Here is a 21,016-nt window from a genome sequence, read left to right as displayed (position 1 = left end):
GATGGAGATACATAATCTACTGGTTCATTGGTTAAGATGTTCCTGATAATGTAGGGGACAAGTGTTCAACTCCTGGTCTGGGAACTAAGATCCCAGGCTGTGGGGCAACTAAACCTGCGTGTCACAGCTATTGAACTCACGACCCTAGAGCCTGTGCTCCTCAGGAAGAGAAGACAGAACACTGGGAAGCCCAAACTCCACAACTAGAGTGCAGCCCCCACTCTAGGCAACAAGAGAAAGTCAGTGCCACAACAAGACCCAGTGGACCCATGAAATAAGTAACTAAAAGATATTTACTCATCTCAGGGAAGAATGGAGAACAGAATGAGAATCTCCATAAAGAGGCAATAAGTATAAAATAGAGCTGATTATAATTGAAGAATACAATAACTGACTTGAAAAATACAGCAGTTAAGTCAACAGATTATATGATTCAGAAGGACAGATCAGTAAGCTGAAATACAGAGTAGTGGAAATCACCAAATTTGAGCACCAAAAGAAAAAAAAAAAGCCAAAATATTGAGGATAGTGTAATGCATTTGGTGAATAATATCAAGCATAATAACATTTACATTATAAGGACTCAAGGAGAAGAGAGACAGAAAGATAAAAATTCACTTGAAGAAAGAATGACTGAAAATTTCCCTATCTTGGTGAAGGAAAGACACACAGGTCCCAGAAGCACAGAGTGTCCAATACAGGGCAAGCCAAAGGAGAAACATGCCAAGACACATATCAATCACCTAAGAAAAATTAAACAAATAGAGAAAATATTAAAAGCACAAAGGGAAAAGCAACAAATAACAAGGGAATCCCCATAAGTTTAACAGCTGATCTTTCAGAAGAAACGCTGCAGCGCAGAAGGGTGTGGCATGATACACTTAGAGTTATGAAAGGGAAAACCTTACCAGCAAGATTACTCTAGCCAGCTAAGTTCTCACTCAGGTTCAAAGAAGAACTCAGTAGTTTTACAAATAAGCAAAAGTTAAGAAATTCAGCACCAGCAAAGTAGCTTTACAACAAATGTTAAAGGATGTTCTCTAGGCAGGAAACAGAAGGGAATGAATAGACCTGGAAAAAAAAAAAAAAACACCCAGGGAAATAAAGTAAATAATAATAAGTTCATGCATATCAATAACTACCTTAAATGTAAATTGATTAAATGCTCCAACCGAAACACAGACAGGCTGAATGGAAACAAAAACAAGATCCATATAAATGTTGTTGATAATACATCCACTTCAGACCTAGGGACACATACAGACTATAAGTGAGCACCTGGGAAAAGATATGCCATGCAAATGGAAATCACAAGAAAGCTGGAGTAGCAATTCTCATATCAGAGAAAATAGACTTTTAAGTAAAGACGATTACAAGAGACAAGGAAGAACACTACAAAATGATAAAGAGATCAATCCAGGAAGAAGATATTGCAATTATAAATACACATGCATCCAACATAGAAGCACCTAAATACGTAAGACAAATACAAACAACCGGAAGGGGAAATTGAAAGTAAAAAAAAATAATACTAGGGGATTTTAACACGAGACTTGTATGGGGTGTCCACCTCAGTGCACAGATCATCCACACAGAAAATTAATATAGAAACATAGGCCTTAAACCACACATTAGACTAGATGGACCTTATTGATATCTTTAGCATACTGCATCCCCAAACAGCAGAATAATTTTTTTTTCCTCAAGTGCACATGAAAGACTCTCTGGAATGGATCACCTCCTGCATCACGAATCAAACCTTGGTAAGTTTAAGAAACTTGAAATCCTAGCAAACATCTTTTCTGATCACAATGCTATGTGATTAGGAATCATTTATAGGAAAAATTTGCAAAAAACACAAACACATGGAGAAATCAAACAGGTCACTGAATAAATCAAAGTGGAAATTTAAAAATACCTAAAAACAAATGGCAATGAAAAAATGACAACCCAAAACCTTTGTGATGCGCTAAAAGCAATGCTAAGAGGGAATTTTACAGCAATACAAGAAGCCTACCTGAAGAAAAGAACATTAAAAATAAACCTAATCTAACACCTAAAGAACCTAGAAAAAGAAGAAAAACAGCCACAAAACCTCCAAAGTTAGCAGAAAGAAAGAAATTATAAAGATCAGAGCAGAAATAAGTGAAAAAAAAATGAAGGAAACACTAGCAAGGATCAATAAACAATAAGAAAAGTCTTGGAGAAGATGAACAAAATTGAGAAATCATTAGCCAGACTCATCACGAGAAATAGAAGACTCAAATCAATTAGAAGTGAAGAAGGAGAAGTTACAACAGACAACACGGAAGTAGAAGTGATTATAAAAGACAATTAGAAACAACCATATGCCAATAAAATGGACAACATGGAACAAATGGACAAATGTTTAGAAAACTACAATCTTCTGAGTCTGAACCAGGAAGAACTAGAAAATAGGAATAAATCAATCACAAGCACTAACACTAATCACAAGCTCTAACTACGAACAGATCAATCACAAGCACTAGTAACTGTGAGCAAAAGTCTCCAACAAATAAAAGCCCAGGACTCACAGATGAATGCTCTCAACCGGTGGAGGTGTGACAATACCTATCTTGATCAAACGCTTCCAGAAACATGAAGGGAGGAACATCCCCAGCTCATTCTGTGAGGCCGCCATCACCATGAACCAAAATGAAGCAGAAATGCCACACAAAGAAGAAATTGCAGGCTAATATCACTGATGAACATAAACGCAAAAATCCTGAGGAAAATGCTAGCAAAAAACAAACAACAACAACAACAAAAAAAAAACTCATTAAAAGGATCGTACACCAAGTACAAGTGGGGTTTATCCCAGGGATTCAAAGATTCTTCACTATATGCATATCAATCAATGTGATACACTATATTAACAAATTGAAAGGTAAAAACCATATGATAATCTCGAGAGATGCAGAAAAAGATTTTGACAAAGTTTAACACCAGTTTATGAATTAAAAAATGCTTTGCAAAGGGGTGTAGAAGAAAACTACCTGAACATAATAAAAGTCATATAGAAAAATCTCTCAGTAAACATTATTCTCAATGGTGTCAAAATTTAAGCATTTCCTCTAAGATCAGGATCAAGACCATGGTGCCCACTCTCATTCCTATTATTCAATATAATTTTGTAACTCATAGGCATAGCAATCAGAGAAGAAAAATAAAACTAAGCCTATTGAAAAAGAAGATGTACATCTCTCACTGACTGCAGATGAGCTGTTTCTATTCACAGAAAACCCTAAAGATAGAACCAGAATATTACTAGAGCTAATCAGTGAATTTGTAAAGCACAGTATACAAAATTAATTCACAGAAATCCTTTGCATTCCTATAGTACAACAGGAAAAATCAGAAAGAGAAACTAAGGAAACAGTGCCATTCCCCACTGCAACAAAAAGAATAACATAGCTAGGAATAAACCTATCTAAACAGACAAAAACACGTGTATGCAGAAAGATGAGCTGTATGATGAAAGATATCAAAGATGAAACAAACAGAAAGACATGCCATGTTCTTGAATTGGAAGAAATCAATATTGTGAAAATGACTATACTACCCAAAACAATCTGCAGATTCAAGTCATCCCTATCAAACAATCAATGACATTTTTAAAAGAACTAGTACTAATAATTTTGCAATTTATATGGGGGAGAAAAAGACCCAGAATGGCCAAAGCAATCTTGGAAAGAAATGTGGAGCTAGACGAATCAACCTTTCTGACTTCAGACTATACTACCAAGCTAGAGTCATCAAGACACTAAGGTACAGGCACAAAAACAGCAACATAGAGCAATGGACCAAGATACAAAGTGAGGGATAAACCCACACTCCTATAGGCACCTTTTCTTAGACAGGGGAGCAAGAATGTACAATGGAGAAAGGACAGAAAAGAGAGCCTCTTCAATAACTGGGGCTGGAAAATGGGGCAAATGCATGTAAAAGAATGAAATTAGAACACTTCTTAACACTTTACACAAAAATAAATTCAATATGGATTAAAGACCAAATATAAGGCCAGAAACTATAAAATTCTTAGAGGAAAACATAGGCAGAACACTCTTTGACATTTATCACAGCAAGATCCTCCTTGACCACCTCCTAGAGAGACTGAAATAAAAACAAAAATAAGTATGGCATCTAGAGAAACTTCCAAGTATTCAAACAGCAAAGAAAACGATAAACAAGATGAAGAGACAACTCTCAGAATGGGAGGAAATAATTGTAAACGAAGCAACTGACAAAGGATTATCTGCAAAATACACAAGTAGATCATAGAGCCTAATATCAGGAAAAAAAAAATGACCAATTAAAAAATGTTCAAGAAGACTTGAACATATTTCTCCAAAGGAGACATTAATAAGGCCACCAAACACAAGAAAAGATGCTCCACATCACTCATTATTAAGGAAATGCAAATCAAAATTCCATGAGGTATCACCTCACACCAGTCAGAATGACCATCATCAACAATTCTACAAATAATAAATGCTGGACAGGACATGGAAGAAAGTGAACCCTCTTGCACTGTCGGTGCACATGTAAACGGATACAGCCACTATGGAGAAGAGAACGTAGGTTTCTTGAAAAAAACTAGGAATAAAACTATCATATGACCCAACAATCCCCTACTGGCCATATACCCTGAGAAAACCATAACTCTAAAAAGACACATGTACCCCAATGACCACTGAAGCACTATTCAACATAGCAAGGGCATGGAAGCAACACAATGTACATCAATAGAACAGTGGGTAAAGAAGTTGTGGAACACATACACAATGGAATATTACTCCACCACGAAAAGGAACAAATACGAATCATCTTAACTGAGGTGGAGGAACCTGTAACCTGTGATAGAGTGAATTAAGTCAGAAGGAGAAAAACAAATATAGTATATTAATGCATACACATGAAGCTTGAAATATGGTACTGGTGAACATTTGAAGGGCAGAAATAGATACACAGATGTAGAGGAAGGACTTGTGAACTCAGCTGGAGAAGGAGAGGGTGGGATGAATTGAGAGAGGAGCACTGAAACACAGCCACTACCATATGTAAACAAACAAACTAGTGGGAAGTTGCTATATAACATAGGGAGCCCAGCATGGTGCTGTGATGACCTAAAGGGTGGGATGGCGGGACGTGAGAGGGAGGCTCGCCAAAGAGTAGATAATATACTTATGGCTGATTTGTGTTGATGTATGAGGAAAACCAACCAAACATTGTAAAGCAGATATTCTTCAACTAAAAATAAATAAGTACAACCCGAAAACTATCATTCAACACGTCTGTACTGTCATCTGAAGCTATATGGGATCATCTCCTATTCCTAGCTACTTTTCCACTATATATTAGTGCTTATAAATGTCATTAAAGGTTTTGAAAATATGATTTTAAGAGCTACACAGTATTCCTTAATATTTTATACATAAATTATAAAAATTTCAGCCTCATCATAGAAACATAACACCTAAAAAGGTTTATATTTTAAACTAAACCTTGCATTTTCTATACAGTGTAGTGAGAATTCCTCTGAAGACCTAAAATTTTATGAAAAGTAAATTATGTGGAGTCCTTGCCCTCATCTCTTATGCCTTATTGTCATTTACTTCTAAGAACTCTTTGACTTTTGACATTTTTGCCTTTGACTATAATGTTTCACTGGGATAAAAATCTTAAATGTAGATGTTAAGAATGTCAAGAAGAACCCTGGTAAGTGTCACTCAGTCATGTCAAATTATTTGTGACACATGGACTGCAGCACACCAGGTCCTCTGTCCATAGAATTTTCCAGGCAAGAATACTAGACTGGGTAGCCATTCCATTCTCGAGGGGATCCTCCTGACCCAGGGGTCAAACCCAGGTCTCCCGCATTGTAGGCAGATTCTTTACCACATGAACCACCAGAGAGCCCTGACCGCGGTGTACATGGATGTACAAATCCTCAAAAGAATATCAGCAAACCAAATGGAAGAATACATTAAGAGAATCATGCACTATAATCAAATGGAATTTATCCTATCACCAAGGATGATCTGCACATCAATCAATGTGATACACAATATAAACAAAACTAAGAAGAAAATCATGTGTTCTTCTCAATAATTGCAGAAAAAGCTTTCGACAAAGTGTAATACCAATTTTGATACAATCTCTCAATACTTTGGTTATACATGGCACAAACTAAAAGGTATATAAGACAAGCCCACAGCTAATATCCAACTCAGTGGTAAAGAGGTGAAAGATTCTCCAAAAAGATCAGGAATAGTACAAAGATGCCCACTCTCACCAATTTTGTTCAACATAGTAGTGGAAGTGTCCTACCCAGAGTACTAGGCAAGAAAAGGAAATAAAAGGCAACCCCATTGGAAGAGAAGAAGTAACACCGTCACTATTTGATTATGACAGAATTTATATGAAACTGTAAAAACTACACCAAGTAACGACTATTAAAACTAATAAATTCAGCAAGATAGCAGGATATGAACCATCAGAGAGAGAAGAGTACAGTCCCAGATACCAATTCATAAAAAAAACCTGAAATAAATTTAACCAAGGAGCAGAAACACCTGTACAGTCCTGGACTCCAAGACATGGAGTCTGGGTTCAAATCCCAGCTCACCCACTGACCTGCAGAGTGACCCAGGGCAAACCACACAATGATCTGAGGCGCAACATATTCAACTACAAAATGGACACAGACCCAGTATCTCCTCCCAGGCTTGTGAAACTCCAAGGAAACGCTTATTTAGGCCCCCGGGGATGGAGTGTACAGGAGCCTCTCCTTGTATGAAACTCCTCTAGAACTGGACTCCCCTGATCCTGTGGGTGTGGGTCCAGGGTTGAGCCTGGGAGCCAAATGGGACTGGATGAGGATCAGGATAAAAAAAAAAAAAAAATACTAGTTTTGTGTCAGGGAGGGAAGCCAGGCCTTTCCAGATCTCAGAGTGGGGCCTGCACCAATGGCCTGGGGGTGTACAATCAGAGGTGGTAACTCCGAAGCCCCCACAGCAGGGATGGAGGCTTCCTGGCCAGGACCTTCTCTCTGGTCCAGGCTCCAGTGTGATGTAATGCTTCTGCATGAGTTCTCTATGTCTCCACCTGCCAAAGAGGTCTTGGGAGCTGGAGGTCTATTAAACCACAGGTGCCTAAGTGTCAGAATGACACAAAGACTAACAACATTGAAAATTAGCTATATTTTTTTTAAATGACAGAAGTACAGAAAAGGCAGGAGATGGGAAGCAGAAGGATTGAGTACCTCTCAAGCTTTTAGCAGAAATATTTCCACACCAGCTCAGCAGAGCCCAGAGGAGGAAAATATAATGGAAAAGCAGGCTATGGGTCTGTCTCTACTCCTCTGAACCCAAACACCCAAGTCCCAATCTACCAACTAATTATTCTGCACAGCCAGACACCAAAAGGAAGAAACACAGCTTGTCCTAAGCAGTTTCAGTCAGGCTTAATGTTCGGGTTGCTGAGCATGGTCAGAGGTACTATGGACTCACCCCACCTCTGTGCTCACATTCCTGGGTCATGGAAATATTCATGGTTCACTACAGAGAACCCTCTGTGGGCACTTGTGTATACTAGAAACTGGCAATGGCTAAATGCAGGGAGAAGACACAGGAATGGAAACATGTCTCTGGGGTGCTCCACAAATTACCAGAGACCTGAAGTTCTTGATACCTGGGATTTTTAAAAAGAGCTTCTTAATATGCAAATGGAGAAAGGGTATTTACAGGAGAAAGGGGAAAGGAATCGTCCCATTGGGACAATGTGGTGCTCATAGAGGAAAGTAAGTTGGATCCCTACCTCACAAAACACCACCAAACCAATTAGACACATACTAAGAACCAACAATTGAACGAAAAACTTTACAAACGTTAGAACAATGTTTGATGAGGGAATATCATTTTTTTTAAATTGAGGTATTGCTGATTTACACTAAGTTGTTAGCTTAAGGTGCACAGCAAAGTGATTCAGTGATTCAAGGCCTCAGGTGCTTCCTTGGACAAAATTCACTCCATTGGGAGGCCCCTGGGCTGTGTCCTCAACCGAGAACAGCTAAGACTCCTGAAAGCGCAAAGCAGGATGTGGTGTGCTCGTGGGTGTTTTTGACTAAATAAATTATTCTAATAGGACACAAAAAACAAGCCTAGATGCTAGGAGGGGATCTCCAAACCTACCTTCAAACAGAAGCTCTTGCTACCTTCAATGGGAAGGGCAGAGGTCTGCCATGAATATTTTGTCTGCAGAGGACAAGCCGGTGTGTAGCGAGGGTGTGCAGGCTCGTCCCAGGATAGAGAGCGCACGGACTCAGGGTCTGGACTCTCAGCCTCACTCCAGCTGCATCACACTCTCTCCACCCCTGACACACGGTGAGCTGCTCACAGGCATCCGAAGACTATGGTCACATGACCTGGACCTGGCCAATCAGTGTGCTCCATCCTCCCTGGCCACTGTGATTGGCTAGGGACTGGGGAAGTGACCAATCAGGGCTCAGGGCCGGGCCTCATGCAGAAATCAAGAGGAAGAGGATTTCTCGTTCTGCCGGAAGGGGTGGGGCCGGGTGACGTCAGGCTCCAGCAGTGGGAGGGGCGTGAGGTCGGCCTGGGGCGGTTTGGTGGCCTTCCTGCTCCAGTCAGGGCAGAGCCGCCGCCTGTGGACGAGGGCGCTGCTGAGCGCCAGTTCTTGCTGTGGTCCCGGAGCTCGACGTGAGACCTGAGAGAAGTCGTCTGCCTGTGAGTCCTCTTCTGCTTGTCTGTCAGCTTCTTTGAACCACGCTGGGTTTTCTGTCCAGCGGGCTAAGTGGAGACCCTGGACATGCAACTGTGTGGGTTTTGGCTGGCTACAGGGAAGAAATGTCAGATGCCACTGGAGACTCCAGTCTAGTCTGGATTCAGGTGATATCTCTCGAAAGTGAAGGGAAAGTTCCCTCAGTCGTGTCCGACTCTTTGCAACCCATTAGACTATATGGTCCATGGAATTCTCTAGGCCAGAACACTGGAGTGGGCAGCCTTTCCCTTCTCGATGGGATCTTCCAAACCCAGGGATCGACCCAGGTCTCACTCATTGCAGGCAGATTCTTTACCAGCTGAGCAACAAGGGAAGCCCAAGAATCCTGAACTGGGTAGCCTGTCCCTTCGGCAGCGGACAGGATTCCTGACCCCGGAATCAAACCAGGGTCTCCTGCATTGCAGGAGGATCCTTCACCAGCTGAGGTATCAGGGAAGTCAAATATCTCCTAAGGCCAGCTATTTATTGTACGATTACCCTAAAGAGTCTTCACAGGATTAAGGTAGCAACCTACTAAGGTAGCAATCAATGTCCTTATTCTAGAGAAGAAAACTGAGGCTCCAAGAAGGGGGTAACTCAGGTACTGCAAGGAAGTGTGTACCCAGACAGAGCCACACTTCCTGCTGTTAGAACTCGGGGAGGCCACATGGTGGGGCTTGTCCGTGTGACAGGGGCTAAGACACCCATACTGGGCACTGTGGGGACCTGACTTGGTAGTTGCTATCTGGCAGCTCTGAGACTCAGGAAAGCAGTTTGCATTGAAGAGAGGAAGGGCACCTCCCTTCATGCACCCACTGCACCCTCTGGGTATTCCCTCACCTGCCCCCTTTCTCTTGCTTTGTGAGCAAATTAGAGTCATGGTCATGTGACCACATTGGCTGTCCACTGCTCATGGGCTACCAACTGGAGCTGCCACAGGAGGAGCCACGAGCCTTGGCCAGGGGGTTCCTCTCTTTCCTTTGCACCCATGGGGGCCCTCCTCCACACTTGCACACCAGAGGCCGCTTCTGAGTCGTGCAGGGACCCTCCCTCAGTTTGCAACAGGTTGTGTCCACTGCTGTCCTTTCAATGACTCCCTTGAAACTCAGCTCATGAGCTCCTTCACCTGCGTCGTGGCCCACCTGACTGCCACGGGAGGGACAGAGCTGACTGTGACTCCAAAACTCAGATCTGACAGCTGGGAATCTGTGTATAAAGGACCTGATTACTCTCACCATAGAGGCTATAGTAGGCTCCAGGGATCCAGAACTAGGGCTTGGGCCAAAGTGACTCCACAGGTGTTTTGATGCCTGGGGAGGCTTCTGACTATAGTGGGGCTGGGGCGAGTCTCCTGAGGTTCTAAAGGCCCACTGTTTGCAGGTTCAAGGTGCATAGGGAAGAGAAGGTGGAATCCTGCCCTGGTGGTGGTCGCAGTTCACGGTTGAGCAAGACAGGCAGGCAGGTCCCAAAAGCACCTGAGCTGCCTTCATGAGGGAGTGGTGTGGGGGCAGAGGAAGAGAACCACGTCTGCTCCCTCGTCTGGTGCCCAGAGCAGGTTGTCACCAGACTAAACACTTACCACGGTGATGACGGTCACTGCTGTCTGCAAAGGGTTTACACTGGCACGTGTCTTCTTCTGATTGGTCAGGCTGTCTCTAAACTACACTGGCCATGGGCATGGCCTCTCCTTGGAACTTCACGTGTTTCTTCTCTTCCTTACTAAACATTCATTTTCAAGAGGGTTTTGGGGTCACAAGGATGTTGGGTTTTCTCTAGCTTTGTCTCATGAGGAACGTTTTTCGTTTGCTGGTGTGGTTCTTTTTTCCAGCTCTCTTTCTTGGCTTATTCTGTGAATTTGCTTGTGCCAGAGGAAGAGTTCAGCTTCTCCCTTTTGGCTGAGATGTCACACTTACAACAGCAAGGCCTACCTGGGGATTCTGACCACATTTGCCGAAAGGGCTTCGTTTTCCAGATGACATCTTGAAAGTACCTACACTGTCCTTTCAGATACCCAAAGCCTACTTCAAATGAAATAAAAACAAGAATTCTCAAGTTTGGTCTTACAATATGTGGGGAGTCAGAAAAATCCCCTGGGGAAGGGAAAAGCTACCCACTCCACTATTCTGGCCTAGAGAATTCCATGGACTGTAGAATCCATGGGGTTGCAGAGTCTAACAAGACTGAGAGACTATAGCTTTCACATTCAGTTAGAAGAAAATCCAGTTTTCTATCATTTCAGTGATTGGCATTGATTGGGGACACGGAAGGGATGGGAAGAAATGGAGAAGGAAGAAGACTATATGTTGTCAGGGGCCGGGAGTGAGGGAGGAACGGGAAGTGCTTGACATGAATCCAGGCTTCGCTGGGAAGTGTGGGGGATAGAATGAGAGGGTCCGAAAGTAGACAGTGGGGATGGTTGCACAGCATTGTGAAGGCCTTAATATTCCCAAATTGCCTCAGTTAAGGTAAAATTTATTAACAAAAACTTAACAGAAAAAAATACATAAAGCCATTAAAAAATGACCAGAAAGCTACGCACAAACCAGTTGAAAAGACCCTCAGGGGAAGGGAACTCAGTCTCCCCTGGGTGGGGAGCGAGTTGATGGCATCCACGGGGAACACACAAGGATGGAGGCTGCAGAGCCAACTGTGCCCCTGGATGTAGTGTTGCCAGGAAGGGCTCTAGGTCTCTGTCCAGAGTAGGGGCCTGTTCTCCCAGCAGGGGTGGTCAGTCATTGTGGTCGTCTGGGTCTTGGGAAGGAGCCAGGGAAGGCTCTCCCTACAGAGGTGGTAACTCATGCCCTGAGTCAGGTTCTCCTGCCATAAGCCTGAGCAGAAACAAGTGCACGTGGAGGTGGACATTCTCGCTGAGGGGGTGGGACATCAGTGCCTGGGGCTGGGGGTCCTGCAGGCACAGAGGTCCGATCTTCTCAGGATGTTGGCCAGTACCCAGCTGGCCTGGTGTCTTTGGGAGAAGGCGGCTCGTGTCTCAATCTCCCCTCAGTGGATGCCTGGGTCCTGCACGTATAGCAACCCCCTCTGTGGGGACAGGTCTTGGAAGTGGAGCCTGGTTGTATTTGAAGGTCAGAGCTAGAGCCGGAGGAGAAGAAAAGATGACCCACAGGTCTGCCTAGTCACGTGCCTAACTGGGCACTAAAGCTTCCCAGAATTTCCAATAGAATACCCAGCATAGGATGCCTTCTCTGACTGCAGTCTGCAAGATGGTGTGAGGCCAGTCTTTGCTCCAGGCCCAGCCTCAGCTCTGGAGGACTCCTCCCTGTGAAGCTCAGCGCCCCTCCCCCCACACACACATATGTTAGCAATATAACATAACAAGGAACTATCTCAGAAGTGAGTCTGAGTAAGCACAGACCTTAAGTAACAAAACTAGAACTTAATATTTAGTGAAACATAACTTTGTTTTCTTTTTGGAGAACTCATTTTGAGGGTATTAACACAGTAGACACGTAAGGCTTTAACCCATCAATAAAAATGAGGTCTGTCAGGGAGCCGGGAAAAGCCAAGAGGCCGTCTTGGATTTCCCATAGGCCTAGCTCTTTGATTTTTAGCTGTTGTTTATTTATTTTTAATTTCCTGATTTAAGAGCAGACTATCACCATGTTTTTTTTTAATACTTTTTTTTCATTTATTTTTATTAGTTGGAGGCTAATTACTTTACAATATTCTAGTGGTTTTTGCCATACATTGACATGAATCAGCCATGGATTTCCATGGATTCCCCATCCCATCCCTCTGGGTCTTCCCAGTGCACCAGCCCTGAGCACTTGTCTCATGCATCCAACCTGGGCTGGTGGTCTGTTTCACCCTTGATAGTATACTTGTTTCAATGCTGTTCTCTCAGAACATCCCACCCTCGCCTTCTCCCACTGAGTCCCAAAGTCTGTTCTGTACATCTGTGTCGCTTTTCTGTTTTGCATATTGGGTTATCATTACCATCTTTCTAAATTCCATATATATGCGTTAGTATACTGTATTGGTCTTTTTTTTTTTTTTTGAATTTCCATATAAACTTTTTATTTTTTTTTTATTTTACTTTTTTATTTTTTTTTCCATTTTTCTTCCTTTACTTATTCATTTATTTTTTCAGTGGGTTTTGTCATACATTGACATGAATCAGCCATAGATTTACACGTATTCCCCATCCCGATCCCCCCTCCCACCTCCCTCTCCACCCAATGCCTCTGGGTCTTCCCAGTGCACCAGGCCCGAGCACTTGTCTCATGCATCCAACCTGGGCTGGTGATCTGTTTCACCATAGATAATATACATGCTGTTCTTTTGCAACATCCCACCCTCACCTTCTCCCACAGAGTTCAAAAGTCTGTTCTGTACTTCTGTGTCTCTTTTTCTGTTTTGCATATAGGGTTGTCGTTACCATCTTTCTACATTCCATATATATGTGTTAGTATGCTGTAATGTTTTTTATCTTTCTGGCTTCCTTCACTCTGTATAATGGGCTCCAGTTTCATCCATCTCATTAGAACTGGTTCAAATGAATTCTTTTTAACGGCTGAGTAATATTCCATGGTGTATATGCACCACAGCTTCCTTATCCATTCATCTGCTGATGGGCATCTAGGTTGCTTCCATGTCCTGGCAATATAAACAGTGTTGCGATGAACATTGGGGTGCACGTGTCTCTTTCAGATCTGGTTTCCTCGTGTGTATGCCCAGCAGTGGGATTGCTGGGTCATATGGCAGTTCTAGTTCCAGTTTTTTTAAGGAATCTCCACACTGTTCTCCATAGTGGCTGTACCAGTTTGCATTCTCACCAACAGTGTAAGAGGGTTCCCTTTTCTCCACACCCTCTCCAGCATTTATTGCTTGTAGACTTTTGGATAGCAGCCATCCTGACTGGAGTGTAATGCTACCTCATTGTGGTTTTGATTTGCATTTCCCTGATAATGAGTGATGTTGAGCATCTTTTCATGTGTTTGTTAGCCATCTGTATGTCTTCTTTGGAGAAATGTCTGTTTAGTTCTTTGGCCCATTTTTTGATTGGGTCATTTATTTTTCTGGAATTGAGCTTCAGGAGTTGCTTGTATATTTTTGAGATTAATCCTTTGTCTGTTGCTTCATTTGCTATTATTTTCTCCCAATCTGAGGGCTGTCTTTCCACCTTGCTTATAGTTTGCTTTGTTGTGCAAAAGCTTTTAAGTTTCATTAGGTCCCGTTTGTTTATTTTTGCTTTTATTTCCAATATTCTGGGAGGTGGGTCATAGAGGATCCTGCTATGATTCATGTCGGAGAGTGTTTTGCCTTTGTTCTCCTCTAGGAGTTTTATAGTTTCTGTTCTTACATTTAGATCTTTAGTCCATTTTGAGTTTAATTTTTGTGTTTTGTATCACCATGTTTTAAGGACATCAAGATAGCAAAAGTCTAACCATGAGGGGTTATTTTTTGTAGAAGCAGAATGACCCTTGTCTACATGTACCATAACCTTAAATAATGTTTATTGCCTTTACCAAAGTAGCAAAAAGATTTTAAAAACAAACATAAACCACTTAAAGGCAAAGAAATTTATAGTCTGTAATTGAAAGCTACATTTTAAGAAAACTTTGTTCTCTAAAGAGAGAAAGAGCAAATTCCAGTCTGATACCAGCTTACTGTTAATAACAAAATTTGTTTATCTGTTTAATCTTAGAACGTCTTTCCCATAAATCTTGAAGAATTAGCAGTATTCTAAAGAAGCCATGTTTAAAATCTGATTCTATTGCGATTGACAAAGAAACCTGGTCATAAAACTTTAATATGATAACTAGAATTAGAATTGACCATATTTTATCATGATATATGAGATCTATGTGAATTTCACATAATTTTAGGATATCTGTATTAGTAACATCAGCCATGCAGTATAACCTGAAAAGATTTTTTTTTTCACCACTTTGGCAGTACTTCCCATGTAACTTCCCATGTCCAATGAACCCAGGTAACTTAATAGCTCTTTGGGATGTCTCAGGAGTCCTCTGAAGCATCCCACAGACAGCTAAAAGTCAAGTTATTCAGGAAGTTTTGTCAATAAATATCCAAAGTGTTTATAACATTCAGTCAGGTAGGATCATATGTTTTGTGAAGTAATAATTATTTAATTAGCCAAAGTTAACAAAAGATTTCAAAGATAAATATAAAAGAGATCAATAAGAGGGAAAGAAAAACTTAAATCTATTATTAAAAGCAGTTCAACATCTGAAGAAAGTATGTCCTCTTAACAGAGAGAAAGGCCGAATTTAAGTTTCTGCACCAGCTTACTTTAAACTTATTTAGTGAAAGGGAAGTGGCTTAGTTGTGTCTGACTCTTTGCGTCCCCATGGACTATAGGCTGCCAGAGTCATCTGTCCGTGGGCTTTTCCAGGCAAGAATACTGGAGTGGGTTGCCATTTCCTTCTCCAGAGGATCTTCCCAACCCAGGGGTCGAACCTGGGTCTCCCACACTGGGCAGACACTTTACCATCTGAGCCACCAGGGAAGCCCCTGAAACTCATTTAGGTAAACTTAATTAAATTGATTTTAAACTTAGTCCTAACCATGCACAAAACTTTTTTTCAGGGTCCACCTTCCACAAACCTTTCTGTAACAGCCACCTGTAACTCAGACCTACTTTGTTTTCCCTTTATAAAATGTAATTTTATTTTTTTATATCTTCATTATTAAAAACACACATCCTATTTCTTATTAGATTAGCAAAAAAATTAATACTAGATATTTAATATTAAATATTTTCCAGTTCACATGGATCTGAAATTTATTTGTTTACTTTTTCTTGTATTTAGAATTGCTTGATTTGTAAGCACTTACTTTTCTTTAGGCCAATTAAATTAGAACTCATTTATAACTTCAACAGTGTTATCAGGAAATAAGATATATACTGAGACATACATAAATCCAGACAGACTGACAGAGATCTTATAGTCTTCTCTTTGAGATTTAAAATATCTCTTTGACACACACATGCCCCTTTTTTTCTTTGCTTGAAGTTCTGAAAGGTTCTTGCTGAACCACACGAAAGACGCCGGGATTCTTGGCTGCCGGAGAAGAATTCAGTTCCGAGCCAGAGAGGAGGCTTGATCACTCAGAGATTTTGTGTAATACAATTTTATTAAAGTATAAAATAAATAGAGAAAGCTTCTGACATAGACATCAGAAGGGGGCAGAAAGAGAACCCACCCGCTAGTCTTTAGCTTGGTGTTATATAGTTACTAGCAGTCTGTTAATGAAAGAAAGGAATATCTTAAAACTCAGAGAATGGCACCAGGCCCCTCACCTGTAAGATGTATTTTGGGATAATCGGCACCAGGCGAGTCAACAAGGGCCATAAAACGATTGACTTGAATCTTGTAGAAAGGCAGATTACCATACAAATTGTTTCCTTTACGTGGATTAGGAGAACAATGTATGAGGGTAAAATACACGTTTGGCAAGTCAGTTCTGAGCCTCTAGGCAGAACTTACTTGAAGTCAGACACTGGGGTAAATGCATCATTAACATAGCTTAAGACAAACATTTCCATAAGAAAAACGCATTGGATAACTCAAGATTTGAGAAAAGTTAAGTTTAGGCGGAACCAGGTGTCATTATGGCAACACAGTATTTTAAGAGAAACCTCTTTTAAAATTTGTATAGAGAAGGGGAAAAATATATATATAATACCAGTTTGTTTCCTCCTGCCACTTAAGACAGAGATAAAAAAGTGTCTGACACTTGCAGCCTCTGTCCTCAGTTTGGAGACCCTTGGCCTTCCTGCCTGTTGCCCTCTCAGTTCTAATTTCCCTAGGCTGAGGTCTCAGGCAAAGCTGGCTGTGTATTTCAAGGACATGGAAAGGGTTAACTTCAAGCTTTTCCCTGGGCAGGTTTTGGAACAAGCTAGTTGCTTTTAATTGTATACGCAAAAATAATTGCTTTTGTATTTTCCAACAAGAAAAATTTCTCTCACTTCAGAAATCAGCAATCCGCAATCACACACTCACAATCATTCAGTGGCTATCACGATGCCTCCCTTCTCCCAAGTCCCCAGGTCTCCCTATATGATGATCCCTTCCTGGGAGCCGAAGGAGGTGATCAGTCTCCTTTTATACCCATTGGGGTAGGTTTCTGCCTGGGGCCTGGCCCCAGAGCTTTACCTTATCCTGTGGCCATTCCTGGTGAGTTGGTCCGTCCCTTCAATGAGTCCACTGGGGCTCAGCCATCCGGAGAGTCGGAACAGCAGATGGAAAGGGAACGCAGAATACCATTAGGTGGCGTGCCTCCTTGTTCATCTCGGGGTTCCTTCACTCTGGCCCAGCCGAGCCACCAGTTGGATGGCTCCAGGGGCCGGCGTGGTTGGAGTTTCGCTGGGGTCTCCAGAAATGTTGCAGAAACCAGTACTCGGGAGACCAAGCACCACATAAGGAGAGTTGGAGAATTCAGATATTATACTGGCGGGCCCTGAGAATTTAACGCTTCAAGGTCTGAGTCCCAAAAAAATGGATTACAAAGTTTTTATAGACAGACTGTAGTGGGCAACACTAGCTGTTAATAGGCTGATTTAAATTAAGGGGTTTCATGCGCACGGGAACAGTGGTCAAAATTGGGAGGGGATTGCCTGGCCTGGACAGGCAGGATGAAGCAGATTTGGAGGGGCTGGGTGATTGCAAAGACCAGGACAAGGGTGAGTGAGATAAACTCCAGTTGCTAGTATTGAAGGTCCCAACTCTGAGACTATGTACCTATGTGATCTAGACTTTGCAAGGGGCCAGCTGAGTTACGGAGAAGGAAATGGCAGCCCACTCCAGTGTTCTTGCCTGGAGGATCCCGGGGATGGCGGAGCCTGGTGGGCTGTCGTCTATGGGGTCGCACAGAGTCGGACACGGCTGAAGTGACTTAGCAGCAGAAGCAGCAGCTGAGTTACAGAGGGAGAAGGAGAATGTGGTTATGTAAAATTTTAGCTTTTCCTCTTCACTACCATGGAAGCCCATATATATATGTACACACATATCTACATGTAAATATACAATATTTAGTGTGGTTTTTTTTTCTGTCTCATTTCACTGTATGACTGACTATTCATCCACATCTCTACAAATGACTCACTTTCATTCCTTTAATGGCTACATAATGTCACACTTACTGCCAAATTCAGACTTAAATTGAAGAGTGGGAAAAAACACTAAAGCATTCAGGTATGACCTAAATCAAATCCCTTATGATTATACAGTGGAAGTGAGAAATAGATTTAAAGGACTAGATCTGACAGAGTGCATGATGAACTATGGATGGAGGCTCGGGACATTGTAGAGGAGACAGGGATCAAGACCATCCCCAAGAAAAAGAAATGCAAAATAACAAAATGGCTGTCTCAGGAGGCCATAGAAATAGCTGTGAAAAGAAGAGAAGTGAAAAGCAGAGGAGAAAACAAAAGATATTCCCATTTGAATGCAGAGTTCTAAAGAACAGCAAGGAGAGATAAGAAGGCCTTCCTCAGCGATCAGTGCAGAGACATAGAGGAAACAACAGAATGGGAAAGACTAGAGATCTCTTCAAGAAAATCAGAGATACCAAGAGAACATTTCATGCAAAGATGGGCTCAATAAAGGACAGAAATGGTATAGACCTGAAAGAAGCAGAAGATATTAAGAAGAGGTGGCAAGAATACACAGAAGAACTATACAAAAAAGATCATCATGACCCAGATAATCACCGTGGTGCGATCACTCACCTAGAGCCAGACATCCTGGAATCTGAAGTCATGGGGGGCTTAGGAAGCATCACTATGAACAAAGCTAGTAGAGGTGATGGAATTCCAGTTGAGCTATTTCAAATCCTAAAAGATGATGCTGTGAAAATGCTGCACTCAATGTGTCAGCAAATTTGGAAAAATCAGCAGTGGCCAGGGGACTGGAAAAAATCAGTTTTCTTTCCACATCCAAAGAAAGGCAAATCTGAAGAATGCTCAAACTACTCTAAATTGCACTAATCTCACATGCTAGTAAAGTAATGGTCAAAATTCTCCCAACCAGGCTTCAGCAATACGTGAACTGTGAACTTCCAGATGTCCAGGCTGGTTTTAGAAAAGGCAGAGGAACCAGAGATCAAATTGCCAACATCTGCTGGATCATTGAAAAAGCAGGAGAGTTCCTGAAAAACATCTATTTCTGCTTTATTAACTATGTGAAAGCCTTTGACTGTGTGGATCACAATAAACTGTGTAAAATTCTGAAAGAGATGGGAGTACCAGACGACTTGACCTGCTTCTTGAGAAACCTATATGCAAGTCAGGAAGCAGCAATTAGGACTGGACATGGAACAACTGAGCAACTGAACTAAACTGAACTGAAAATCTGCTTCCCTGCTCTCCGGTGCTGAGTCAGTGAGTGAATGCGTGAGAGTCACTCAGTCATGGCCGACTCTTTTCAACCACATGGACTGCACAGTCCATGGAATTCTCCAGGCCAGAATACTGGAGTGGGTAGCCTATCCCTTCTCTAGCAGATCTTTCCAAGCCAGGAATTAAACCGGCGTCTCCTGCATTGCATACAGATTCTTTACCATCTGAGCTATCAGGGAAGTCACTAGTACAAGTAGTGTAATAAAGCAAGTGTTCATACATGGGTAGAAATAGATACATTTCAAAGACAGAATCAACTTTATGTTTCTTCAATTCATGGCTGGAGTTGGTGGAAAAGGAAGGAGCCAAGAATGGAATTGTTGCTTGGGCCTGAGAAGTAAGAAGCTGTGACAACTCTTGGGCGAGGAATGGGAGGGGCACCAGAAACAGAGCAGAGGCGGAAAGTCATGCTGTGGGCCCGGCGGACACTGAGGCGTCTCTCAGACTTCAAAAGGAAGATGGGAGGTAGGCAGGGGGAGGTGAAAGCTCAAGCTGTATCTCTGAGCACCATTCCCTTTACAAAATTAGGTCTATGAAAGCAAAACGTATTAAGACCTTCCATGTAGTCAACAATCCGTGTACACTTTACAGTCAGCCCTCTATCAGCTCAGTTTAACTTCGGTGGATTAAAAAACCCTGTGACATTTCATAGTATGTATTTATTGAAAAAAATCCAGGTGTAAGTGGACCTGTGCAGTTCAAATCTGTGTTGTTTGAGGGGTAACTGTGTTATAACACATTTTGTTTATCCATTCCCCCTGAAAAAGGTTTTGGTTGCATCTCCCTTTTCGCTGTTAACAATGATGTTATGAATATTCATGTAGAAGTATCTGTTGCAGTCCCTACTGGCAATTCTTGTGGATTTGGACCTAGGAGCAGTATTGCCAGGTCATATGGTAATTTTAACTTTTGGAGGAATCTGCGAACTGTTTTCCACAGTGGTCACATCATCTTCCATTCTCCCCAGCAAGATGCAGGGTTCCAGTGTCTCCACGGTCTCCCTCCACTTGTTAATCCTGTGCAGCCTTGTTCTATTCTGTTGTTTCTGATCTTTATGTTGAAGCTTTCTTAAATATGAGGTGGTTTCTCATTGTGGTTTTAAATTGCGTTTCTCTAGTGACAAACAATGTTAATTATCTTTTCATGAGCTTAGTATAATCAACATGCAATAAAACTTACTTTAGCAGTATAGTTTTATGATTTCTGACAGATAAATACACCCAGGTACAGCCACCACAGGCAAGATACAGAATGTTTCTATCACCCCAAATCGTCTCTTGGCATTTTCCCAACCACTTTGGTCAACACCAGGCAGGCAATTATCTGCTGGTCTCCAGAGATTAGATCTGTTTTTTGAGCTTTTCATAAAAATGGGATCATGTGTTTTCGTTTGTGTCTGACTTCTTTTGTTTGGCATAGTATATTTTCTGTTGTTGCTTTTTGTTTGTTGTTAAATTTCCTTAATATATTTCTAATAATCCTCAGGTCGTTTCAAGAAAAGGAAGTGTCCCCATTTGTAATAACATTTATCAGAAATATATGGATACCACTATTTTTTTATGCTGTCTGTGGCATTCGTATTTAATTTTTTTTTTTTTGGCTGCTCTGGGTCTCAGTTGTGGTCTGTGACATATAGTTTCCTGACTAGGAATCGAATCTCAACTCCTGCTTGGTGAGTGCAGAGTCTTAGTGCCAGGACCAGGAGGGAATTCCTGGATATTCATATTTTTATTTGCTCTCTCTCTTTTTCTTTTTAATCATTTGACTTTATCATTTGTTTCAGGACTGACCATTTGTCAAGCGACCTGAGTATCCGGGGTATATCAGTAG

General features: G+C 41.7%; 1 long non-coding RNA gene across 1 annotated transcript in view; it reads left to right on the top strand.

Moving 5' to 3' along the window:
* The first annotated feature begins 8,632 nt into the window (after nt 1-8,632).
* LOC122422610 overlaps nt 8,633-21,016 on the top strand; it is a 129,287-nt gene continuing 116,903 nt past the window's right edge. Inside the window, exon 1 of the long non-coding RNA XR_006263915.1 lies at nt 8,633-8,768. This is a non-coding gene — a long non-coding RNA (uncharacterized LOC122422610). The remainder of the gene's footprint in view (nt 8,769-21,016) is intronic.

The sequence above is a fragment of the Cervus canadensis genome, chromosome 20, assembly GCF_019320065.1.
Source record: "Cervus canadensis isolate Bull #8, Minnesota chromosome 20, ASM1932006v1, whole genome shotgun sequence".
In the NCBI taxonomy this organism is placed as follows: Eukaryota; Metazoa; Chordata; class Mammalia; order Artiodactyla; family Cervidae; genus Cervus; species Cervus canadensis.
Note: the sequence above shows the minus strand (reverse complement) of the source record. Positions and strands in the feature narration are given on the sequence as shown.